General features: G+C 31.1%; 1 non-coding gene across 1 annotated transcript; it reads right to left on the bottom strand.

The window, feature by feature from the left end:
- Positions 1-11,280: 11,280 nt before the first annotated feature.
- On the bottom strand, positions 11,281-11,414 carry LOC125616754. Its single transcript, XR_007347499.1, has one exon. It is a non-coding gene; the product is annotated as a small nucleolar RNA SNORA71 (small nucleolar RNA).
- Between the last annotated feature and the right edge of the window lie 413 nt (positions 11,415-11,827).

Here is an 11,827-nt window from a genome sequence, read left to right as displayed (position 1 = left end):
TTTGCATGTTTGAAAGATATTTGCATTCCAAGCCAAAGGTTAAATAAATGTATAGATTAAGAAAGTAATTTAACCTGTGAAGACTCTATTCCTTTTTACATGGTAAGATAATAATTACCTTGCAAAGTTGTTAGAAGAAAATATATATAAAAGCACAATTCTAACACTTGCCATAGATTTGGAGAATTAGTTTACATTGGAGATAGCTATCTGTCTATCTATCTATCTATAAGTGATGAAAAATGAAATCCTAACCCAATAATGTTTCACCATATTTATTCTGATTTAACCTAGCCTTCAAACCCTACCATATTTGACCCATGTGTGGATGTGGAAAAAATCCTTAACCTCCTTTTATCTCATGTTAAAGAGTTTAGTGTTTATGTGAAGAAACAAAAGTAGCACACATATAGTTAAACAACACAAGAACTTACAAATAAATGACATACTTAGTTTACATCATATAACATAAGTCTAGCAATTATTTTTCTTCCTTTTTTCTTTTTTTCTTTTTAGATGTACATGATAGTAAAGTGCATTTTGAATATTATGCATACATGCAATACAACTTATTCTAATTTAGGATCCTATTCTTGTGGTTGTACATGATGTGAGGTTATACTGGTTGTGTATTCAAATATAAACATAGGAAAGTTATGTCAGATTCATTCTACTGTATTTCCTATTCTCAGCCCTGCTTCCTTCCCTTCAATGCCCTTTTTCTAATCCAACAATTCTTTATTATTTTTTACTGTTTCACAAGGAGAGAAAACAAGCAATCAGAAAACCGCTAGGGGCTTCCTATTGTAGAACACTAGTTACTGTGTAATGGTAAAAGAAAGTCGTCTGTTACCTGTAAACTTTCATGTTTATTGTTCTGCAATAATAAGAACGTCAGAAATGCAGAGCATTACTAATAGTCCCTCTAACAAAACATAGCCATTGCTAACACTTTTTTGTGTTTTATTCAGACTTTTCCCTTAAGCCTATATTTTATTTTTAATATAAGCTAAAACATTATAAGTTTATTTTTACATTTTCCAGGTTCCATTTATTATTTCAATACAATTATTTTCCATGAATTTTTATCATTTGGAAACCATTATATCAGGTTGATTTTAAAATATAATATCTTTCTCCCAAAAAATTATGAATATCTCTGGATATTTCAGACATTTTTAAAAAAACATATTTCTACAAAAATAATTATAGAACATACTGTTTACCATTTTGGGCATATTTTTTCAAATTGTTTTCGTTTAATAGTTTCTGATGATTCATGTTCCATACAAACTATGTTACTTCTCTACTTACTGGCATTCATTTATTTTTATCAATTTAATGTATTTCCTAGTTGCATAAATCAGATATAGCTCTTTTTCCTCTGAAATACATGAAACTTTTTCTCATATTTTTAATGATACATTTTCTTTTTCTTATACATTGTTACTTGCTTGTGTTTTGGGAATCATCATTCATTTTGCTAATGTATAGATCTTACTAAGCTCTAGTAATATTATTAATTAATTTGTTTTCTTACAATTGATATGAATATATTTAAAAATAGTCACATAGTTAAATGCCTTTTTACTCTATTTTACCAATTATGTGTGTATGTGTGTATTGTTCACTGTTTTTATCTATCTTTTAAAATACAGACCGTATCAAGTTCCCTTTTTAATATTTTTTTTAGTTGTCGATGAGCATTTATTTAATTTATTTTTATTTGGTGCTGTTAATTGAACCCAATGCCTCACATATACTAGGTAAGCACTCTACCACTGAACTACAAACCCAGCCCTCAAATTCCCTTTTAAGATACTGAAACTATTATCCTATGGACTATTTGTTATAGCACTATTTACTCTATAAAATATCTTTGTAAAAATATATATGCATGTTTATCTGTATAGTATTATACAGAGAGCTTATAATATTTATTAAATGGTGTTTGGATTTAGTTCTTATATTTATCACATATTGTGAAACTGAATAGAAAATCAAACAAAGTGCCCTTTAAAATACTCAACTATGTTGCCTTATTATGGTTTGGATATGCAATGCCCCAAATGTTCTTAGATTAATGAAAGAATATTCATACAGGAAATTATTGAATTTGTGAGAGATGTAATGCATTTAGTCCATCCTAGTTTAAACTTACAGATGGGTGAGAACTATAGCAGGTGGGACATGAATGGAGGAGGTGGGTGACTTGGGGTATGCCCTGTAATGGTTGTTCTTCCCTGTATCCTCTTCCACCTCTTTCTTTTTTGCCTCCTGGCTGCCATGAGTCCAGCAGAGTTCCTCTATCATGCCTTTCCACCACTATGCTCTGCCTCACTTTGGGCCCAGAGCAATGAATTCAGCCACTCGTAATGTAAATCTGTCAAAGTGTGAACTGAAATAAACTTTCTCTTCTCTCCATTGTTTTTATCATGTATTTTGGTCACATTGACAGAAAGATTACTAATACACTAATAAATATACAAATAACTTCATTTACTTATTTTGTTGGGATACAAACTTTTTTTATATAGTGCAGTGAGTGCAATTATAGTATACATACTCACTTTTTGTGCATGCCTGTAATCTCTGCTAATCATGAGGCTGAGGGAAGGAGGACTGCAAAGTCAAGTCCTACTTGTGTAATATAGCAACAACTCATCTCAAAGTAAAATTATTTTTAAAAATGCTGGTGGTATATCTCAGTGGTAGAACACTTACTTATACTGTGTGAGGTTTTGGGTTCAACCCAATAAATACTATGAAAAAATATATTTACTTCTTTCAAGACTTATCAAAGAAAATCATAGAACAATTGTACAAACATCTTTGACTTTATAAGTCATAAAGGACTAATCATGTTGACTTGTTTCTTTAATATAGCAATAAAATATACAGCAGTATATAGACAATCAGTTAAATAAAGTGTTATATATTTGAATTACAAAACAGTAATATGCTCTTAAAATATATTGTGATGTGTATGTATTAATTAAATATCTATATCAATACATATATTTCTATTATGCTGACTATACAACAGCATGGTTCTAAGGACTTTACTACAACTACTTGTGTGACTTTGACAACAATGATATTAGATGGGACCATTTCATCCCCAAGACAGTACAACTTTTAACAGAGATGCCAGAATTCTGTTATAACCTCTGTGGCTCCAGAGCCTAGGATATTGCTCCTTTTGCTATATGGATAAATAATTAAGCTGTACTTATTTGGGATTAAGAAAAACCAACTAAAAATGTCATCATCTAATTTTGGAGATATGTAATAGAAACAGAGAGTGGGAAAGAAAGAAGAAAAGCTAGTACCTTTTTAGAAATCCAAGTATTTGAGCCCCCAAATGAAATGTGTGCATGCGAAACACGGTCTGGCAGAGCAATCTGTTTCAAAACATTCCAGATGATCTGAAACATGTCAAGGTTGGAGAGTCCTGTGTTTCAGATGAATTCTACTAGAGTCCAAGCAGGTGACATTCATGAGTGATGCAGCCCAGGTGTAGGACAACAGAAAGGGTCTAATATCACGCAAACTGCAGAAGGAATGCACCTCCACTAGGGTCACAGCCAGCCAGCAAGCAGGTTAATGCCAAATGGAATACAGTTACCAGAAATGCATATTATGTAGACATTTCCTAGATTTTAAATGTCAGTAGCCAATTCTAACAATTGTTGGCAGAATAAATACAACATGGTTACATAATTACTCCATTCTGTGTGATCTCCAATTGATAAAAAAGAAGTTTGGAGGTGGGTAATATAGAAAAAAACTTCTATTTCCCTTTTACCTGCAAGGATTCTTGAAACCAGATTCAAAGAAGGGAGGAGATACTTAAGAATCAGCATTTCTTTATATTACTCATGGTAAATTTTCTACATGTTACAATAGAGATTAAAAAATTAAACTATTAAAACATCTTGGTATTGTGCATTAATAAGATAATTGTGTCTATAACACCTTTTTTTCCCAGTGCACATTTTAGACTTTATGCTCTTCTTTACTCTGTGTTCTGACTATCCATGATAGAGTTTGAATTTTGACTCTTTTACAAACAAGGCAAGCATATCTTTAATAGCAGGTCTGTGGTCAACTGAGGTCTATTTTCAGAGCCCTTGCTGCTTTGAGTGTCACTCCCACTGCCATCTGTGCCTTGTATGTGGGGATTTAAAAATGGAGAGATGCTGACTGGGGCAGTTTCTCCTCCACTGACCATCTGCCACAGGTGCTGGAAGCAGTCCTTATAGTAGTCAATCTTCAGATGAAAGGTTGAATTAGCTGGCATGAGTTTCTTACTAAATTGTTGTGCCAGTGTTTGAAAAACACATTCTAAAACTAACCTAGATTTTTGGAAGCTGTTTTCTTGTTTGAAGGGATTGTCTTATTGTTGTCGTTTGCTTTGGGGTGGGGACTATTAAAAACGAATGAAGAAGAAGAAGAAAAATTTTATTAAGTTATTGATGATTACGAGGCAAGAACATGTGCAAGTGACCTGAAAAACTTGACTCTTACTAACAATTCTACCTGCATTATACCCCAGGACTTGAAAACAAGCCCTTGAATATAACACTTTTTTGCTACTAATACTCCCTTGATTCTAATGCTGGAAGAACATGATACAGTAACTGGAAATAAAGGATAAGAAAAGCATAATGTAACCTGATCCATAGCAACATACTGTCAAACCTTAAACACTCTAACAAGATAGTTCAGATATTACAGTATACTGAAAGCACTTTAAAAAAAAATCACATAGCTAGTTCATCATTTAGGGTAAATGAATTTTCTTTATAATACAAATATTAAATTCTACTTGGAAACAATCCTAAATGATTAAAATTGCTCTTCAGAGAGGAATCATGAAGTTAAAGATGAAACAACTTGTTTAGAGCAGTTAGGTATTTTCCTAGAGTTGAAAGCCAAGAATATGGCAGACTTAGAATTCAAAGTATCCTGTCTTAAAGGAATTCATAATAGTAATAGCCTTTTTCTGCACATTTAAATCATAAATCCCTTAGCGCATATATTCTACATAAGTCAGGAAAGTTTGGACTATGGATGGCACTTGTTACTCATGCCCAAATTCATCAAGAGTCAGATTTGAGGGAAATCTTCCCTTCATAGTCTTTAGTATTAGTCATCTTGTTTCCGAAAACTTACTATGGATTGTGTGAATGAGGGTAAGATTAACATCCAGAGCATGGAGAAGGTGGCAAAGAAAACAGTCCCTCAATTTAACAAAACCTCAGATGAGAATTATGTAACAAAATCAGCCCTTTGCTCAGAAGACGGACTGCACAATCCATATCATTATTTATCTGATAAGAAATGATTTCTTTCTGTGACATTTGTTGTATTTCCAAAGTTTCTGCCATTCTACCTAATTCTGCTACTTTGAGAAATACCTGGTACCCCAGGTATTTCTGTAGATGTTCAAATATACAATAGCAATATGCATTTGTGGGAATTCAGGTAGTGTTTGTGTGACTCGCCCTCAGGAGCTAATCAAGCATTGGAACACTGAAGAATAATGGAAAGAATTTTCAGACAAGGATTTGACTTCATTTTCTAGATCTCATCCTAAAGTTGAATTATTTGATTCATATTGACCCTCCCTCTTTCAAATCAGTGCTCTGAGAATCTGTTGGACAAAATATATTAAGCAATGATTTACCTGGTTTTATGAAAAGAATTCTGCAAGAATTATTATCAGCTTAATAAAAAATAACTATAAATGATGATCAAAGGTTTAAATTTTACATTAAAATATTAGTTAAGTTTTGTGAACATCTTAATATGAATAAAAAGTTAAATATAAGAGCCATTTAAATACAGAATATAGTTTGAAAATACTGATTGAAAATAATTAGTAAATGTGTTTATTAATGATTGAATACAAGTGCCTTAAATTTTCATAAATTCAAATAAAGTTAATCTGTTTGGGACTTTCCTGTGTGTAAGAGGGGTGATTTTTTTTTCATTCGATTGTTTTTTTATTTCACTTTCAAAGCATGGAAAACAATAGGTACTATATATTTTTGGTTCCACATTAATCACACTTTTCATATACTTTTTGTAATGATATTTATTTTATCATTGATTCCATTTAAAAATCGTGTTTATATATACATTTTCTATGCAAATTGTTAAGTAAATTGAATTGGTTTATAATTTTTTAAAATAATTTTATATATATTGAAGATTATATAAATATCTTTTTGTCAAGTACCTTCAATATTATCTACATCTTAGTACTATTCAAAAAACTCATAGCCAAGATTTTATTTTATGAAATACAGCATCCAATATGATCATATTGGTCTTTTGATAGTTTCTGAAAATACACTGGTTATATCTATTAAATGTCACTAGACGTCGTTAGTGTTCTTGAATTCTATCTGATGTATGATCCTAAACATGTAGATAAATATAACATTTGACATTTATAACACAATAAAGAGACATTTTGAAAGCAAAATGTAATGAGAAAATATATACTATTATATAATAGTCTAATTGTATTTTTGAAACCAAAAGTAAGAAAGATTTGGTGTTAAAAAAAAATGAATGATACTAAAATCCTCTGAACCTGTGCTCCTACAGGTTTACTTTGGCAGAGTTAAGATTATAATTAAAATGAGATAGCACAAGTGGAAAGCATCAAAAGATAGTATTAAAATAAAATACTTATTCATAAGAATTAATTTTCAGTGTTAATAGAAGGTATTAGTAAATTTTGAAAGTACTTTTAAAACATTTAATTCAATAACATCCATATAATTTTAAAAATCACAATGCCTCAAATAACTTTAATAATTGATTTTCTGAAGTTGTTTTATTTGATGTAATAAAAGAAAGTGTTAAATCCCCAAAACAATAATCTTAGAATAGTTTCATCCCCATGTGTTACTAATAATAATCTTTAAAATAAATATATAACACTTTTTGAAATAATGTAAAATTTAGAAATATTTTTAGACAATTCATAGTTTTGTTTATTGGAGCTGTGTGATCATTCATAAATGTGGCAATTATCTATTGATAAAAATAAATAATTGAACTAACAAGCTATTTCAATGAATAAATGGTAATGAGCTTCCTTTTATGAAAATTCATCTCATTATCATGTTACCTTTTTCCCAAAGTCCACAATTTTATTTATATTTACAATAATGCATACAATCCCTTCATGACTTTAGCAACTTGCTGATTTTTATCATTATTTTTTCTGTGAAATTTTGTTTACTTTTAGCAAGAGTTTAATGAGATTTATTTTGTATATTAGGAAACAGAAACCCAACAATATCCAAAACCATAAATTGACATTAAAATTCTATATATTTTTTAATATCTTTATAGTTTTCCAAACAAAAATTCATTCATCAGTTAATCAAAAATGTTTGTGTACTATTTAGAATATGCATGCCTCTATCATGTTGTAACTGTATAAAACAGTGGGTGAAGAAACCTAAATCCTTGCTCACACAAAGCTCCCATATCAGATGAACAAATACATAAACACGTAATCAAAATTTCTGACTTCATGTCAGGCGACTCTCCTCTGTGGTCACTGCCTTCGTAAACAAACTTGATGTTTATATACTGTTGGCCTATTGCAAGTCTGTTCACTGACAAGGAATTTTGCATTGGTTACAAGAACTATGTCATGGAATACAGTTCTAGAATGAATGTTGGGATCACATCTTGGCTTAAATGCACTTTCTCAGGGAAACCTTCTCTGTTTTTCAATCCAGAGTGTCACACTGATAGCTCATTAACCCAACAACTGTCTTACTATCTTACCTATCAACATTTTATTTCCCTTGAAAGACTTAACAATTTATTATGTGTGTGTGTGTGTATGTGTATGTTTTTACTACCTGTATACGTATTTAATGTATTAATAATATTTAAATAGAATTAATTTTTTCAAAGTGTTTTTATTTTCTTGTTATTCAAACATTTGCTTACTTCTATATTTTATGGCTAGCAAACCATAATCTTATGTAAGTATGAAACTGTTTATTAACATTATTTCTTTTTTAAGAATGTTTTTTGGGGCTACAACAGGTGTTACAAGGTTTGATAAATGTATAATGCATCAGTCAATGAATGTAATGGATATTTTCTTTTTTCGTGAGAACTTCAAAGTCTTTGAAAAGCTTTAAATCAGGAAAACCCAGTACCTAACTCATGATTAGGTACTGGGTTCACTGTTCCTTCTTGCATAAAAAAATCAGTTTTTTTATTGCTGTGACAATCATGCCCTTTTACTTCAAAAATCCATTGTAAGGGTGTTTGCCCATGACAGTTTAGGTTAATTGAAGGAGAAGACTACAGGTTTGATGCAGGAAATTTCAATGCCTAATGAAGAGCCATGAACAATGTTTACTTTCTGAAATATTTGTTGAATGATCAAATGCCTTATGAATTGCAGGTATTTAGTTAAGCAAAATGAATACACTGTTTAGAGTGTTCAAGTCCAAATTTTAAATGTTCAATTTCTAACTTTAAAGACTTCCTTGCACAATAATGAAGGCAAACCTGCAAACAAATTACTAAATTCAGGGTGCCATAATGTAAAGAATATTGACAACCAGATAGTCAGTCTATGATTCTCACATGGAAGATTATATGTAAAAAACTGGGATTTTTTTTAGAGTAGTTCTGTATACACTTTTTTTTCATGTGGTCAGTGTTGATGTGTGGTTCATCTTCCAATTTAAATCTATTAAGCTACAATATTCACCAAGTACATTACATAAATACAATCTAGCATATGCATAAAGATAACAGTTTTTAGAATCATAGCACTTACCACTATTTTATTATAATTCAACCAAAAACTGCTTTGTAAAGTGTAAGAGGAAAACCTTGTTTTTTTTTTTGCTCAAATATACTTGATATTAAATTCTGAATCTAATACATAATATCCAGATTATTTATAAATATCTAATGCAGCCCCTGAGATAGCTAATATTTGATTGCTTTTCAACTACATATGATTTCTATAGATTATGGGCTCCCCTGCAAAGCCCACTGTTCTTAATATACACTACACACACTGAGGTTGGTAACTGTGATGATTTTATGATGAGATCATGATGGCTACCAATGAAGAAAGGGAGAAGAAAATAAGAAACAATAAATATTAAAAGCCCTACTCACTGTGTTCACCACGTGGGTAGTGCCAATGGCAGACTGGGTGGCTTGTGAGGAAAACTGAATCACAGAGCAAGGCCAATCCAGCAAGGCTAAAGTAATCTTCATCGAATCACCAAAATGATAGACAAGCCCAGGGCTCTGTGGCTGCCACACGCAGAAGCATGGGTCCTCTGCCATTCACTCACTATTGTTACACTTCTCTGAGTCTGTAACATCACACATAGGACTTTGCAAATGTCATTACATTAGGAAAATTGTTTTGAATAATCCAAATAATTCTAATATAATCACATCATAATCACATGACTTCCTTTTAAAATTTTGTATTGGTGTATTATAATTATGCATAATAGCAGGATTCATTATGCCATATTCATATGTGCACAGGCATAATTTGAACATCTCACTCCCCATTACTCTCTCCTTTCCCTCCTCAGTGTATCATAATTTTATATAAATATATATATATAAAATTATGTATATATATATTTATATTTATATGTGTATATAAACATACAATCATACAGCAGTCATTGTAGTGTATTCATGCATGAAGATAGCATAGATTTCATTTCCCAGATGTTAAAGTAGAGACCAGAAACATGAAAAAGATTCCACTAGCTTGCTGGATTTAACATGTAGGAACCACACAGATACAGTTGGAAGGGAAATAATGCTTCCAACAACTCTAATTAATCTAGAAGGCTCTTCTTCCAAGGCTCCAGAGAAGCAGTCTTGCTAACCAACATGATAGGTAGATCTGCACAACTACCAAATAATACAATTATGATAAATTAATGGTTCTCTAAGCTTTGATTATGTACTGACAAGGCTTCCTAAAACATTGCAGTGTTGGGAATGTGAGATTTCCTACACAATGAATAATGGATTTCCCCAAAGTTAATGTAGAATCTGCCAAGCCTCTTAGCCTTATATGGACAGAGCTGAGGCATGTACCATATCTTTATCATTGTGTTTTGATGAAAACAAGAAGTAACAAGGGTAGCCTGCATTTAAGAGAAGGACAAACAGATTTATTTTTTAATGGTTAAAATTAAAGGTGAATACATAATGGGAAGGGATTGACTGTAGCCATCTTTAGAATGTATCTTCTACATTCCTGAACTTACATATTGCTCAACATCTGATAAAAAACAAGACCCTTTTTATTATCTAAAAAAAAAATTATTGACTCATTTAAATGTCACCATGATGTTATTTATGTTATTTTAAGTTACAAAGACAAATCATAGAAGTAATGAGATATTTTTTTCAAAATGAAATAACAGTGATGAGTGAAGAATGTATTTTATATCACATAGAAGGTATGAAGGAGTGTGAAACAATCAGTACACATTATGCAGACTCACTATAAAATGTTTCTCCACAGAAAACTTTTTCAACAAAACATATATAATGTATTTTATTTAGAAACAAAATCTCAATTGTGAACTTAATTGGACTAAGGGTATTTTTATCTAATCCATCTTTATACATAAAAGAATATATTATGAAATAATGCAAAAATTTTAAATATTTATAAAATCCTACTTAAAATAAACTGTGTTAAATAAATACCCTCTTGGTACTGATTGGTAATATATACAATATCCTTATTTTATTTATATATATATATGCAATTATGAGATTTATAAATAGAATAATACAATGCACTATGTAATGAGTTCTCATTTGTATATATATTTAACTTAGCAAAGATGCAATGAAAGTCACTCAAAACAAAACAAGAGAAATAAAGAATGAATGAATGTCAGGAGGAGGGGGAGAAGGAATAAATAATTAAAGTCATGAAAATTTTGTATTTTCGAAAGAATAAATAAAACAGATAAAATGGTCACTTGAAGTTTTCTCTGTTGTAGAATCAAATCTGACTTTTGTTTGTATTTCATATATCTCAGTCAACTCTAACCTTGAAGAACAGTTAGTGCAATATGATTCTAAAATCAAAACAACTTCTTAAATAATTATTATCTAAAAAATAAAAGTATTCTAGTATAGGAAGAAAATAAATATAAGATTTCCTAAGAACAGTATATCAATTTATTTTATTTTATTTTGTTTTTTTCTTAATCAGAATGTGGGAAAGCTACAGGGTTTGGAAGGGATAGGTAGACCCTCCAAACATGGGGACAATGTCTTCCAGCCATTCCTCTCCCTGCACTATCAATGACCAGGGCATTAGCAGCCCATGATCACTTTCAAATGCAGGACATATCAATTTATTATACAGCATATTTTATAGAGATTTTTAAGAATGACTTGTTTTGGTTGGGTGTGAGGTGTCCCCCAAAAGGATAGGTGTGAGACAATGAAAGGAAGTTCAGAGGAGAAATGATTGAGATGTAAAAGCCGTAACCCAATTAGTTAATTAATCCCTTCATAGGGATCAACTGAGTGGTAATGGTCATGGTAGGGTGTGGATGAATGGGATGGGAATTTGGGTGTGGTTTGGGGTATGTATTGAAATCTGGCAAGTGGAGACTTCCTTTTTCTGCTTCTTGATCATCATGTGCGCTGCTTTCCTCTAACACACTCTTCTGCCATAATGTTCTGCCTCACCTCAAGCCCTGAGGAGTGGAACTAGCCTTATATGGACTAAAACCACTGAAACAATGAGCCCTCA

Source organism: Marmota marmota, unplaced genomic scaffold (assembly GCF_001458135.2).
Source record: "Marmota marmota marmota unplaced genomic scaffold, marMar, whole genome shotgun sequence".
Classification (NCBI taxonomy): Eukaryota; Metazoa; Chordata; class Mammalia; order Rodentia; family Sciuridae; genus Marmota; species Marmota marmota.
This window is presented reverse-complemented; position numbering and strand designations above follow the sequence as displayed.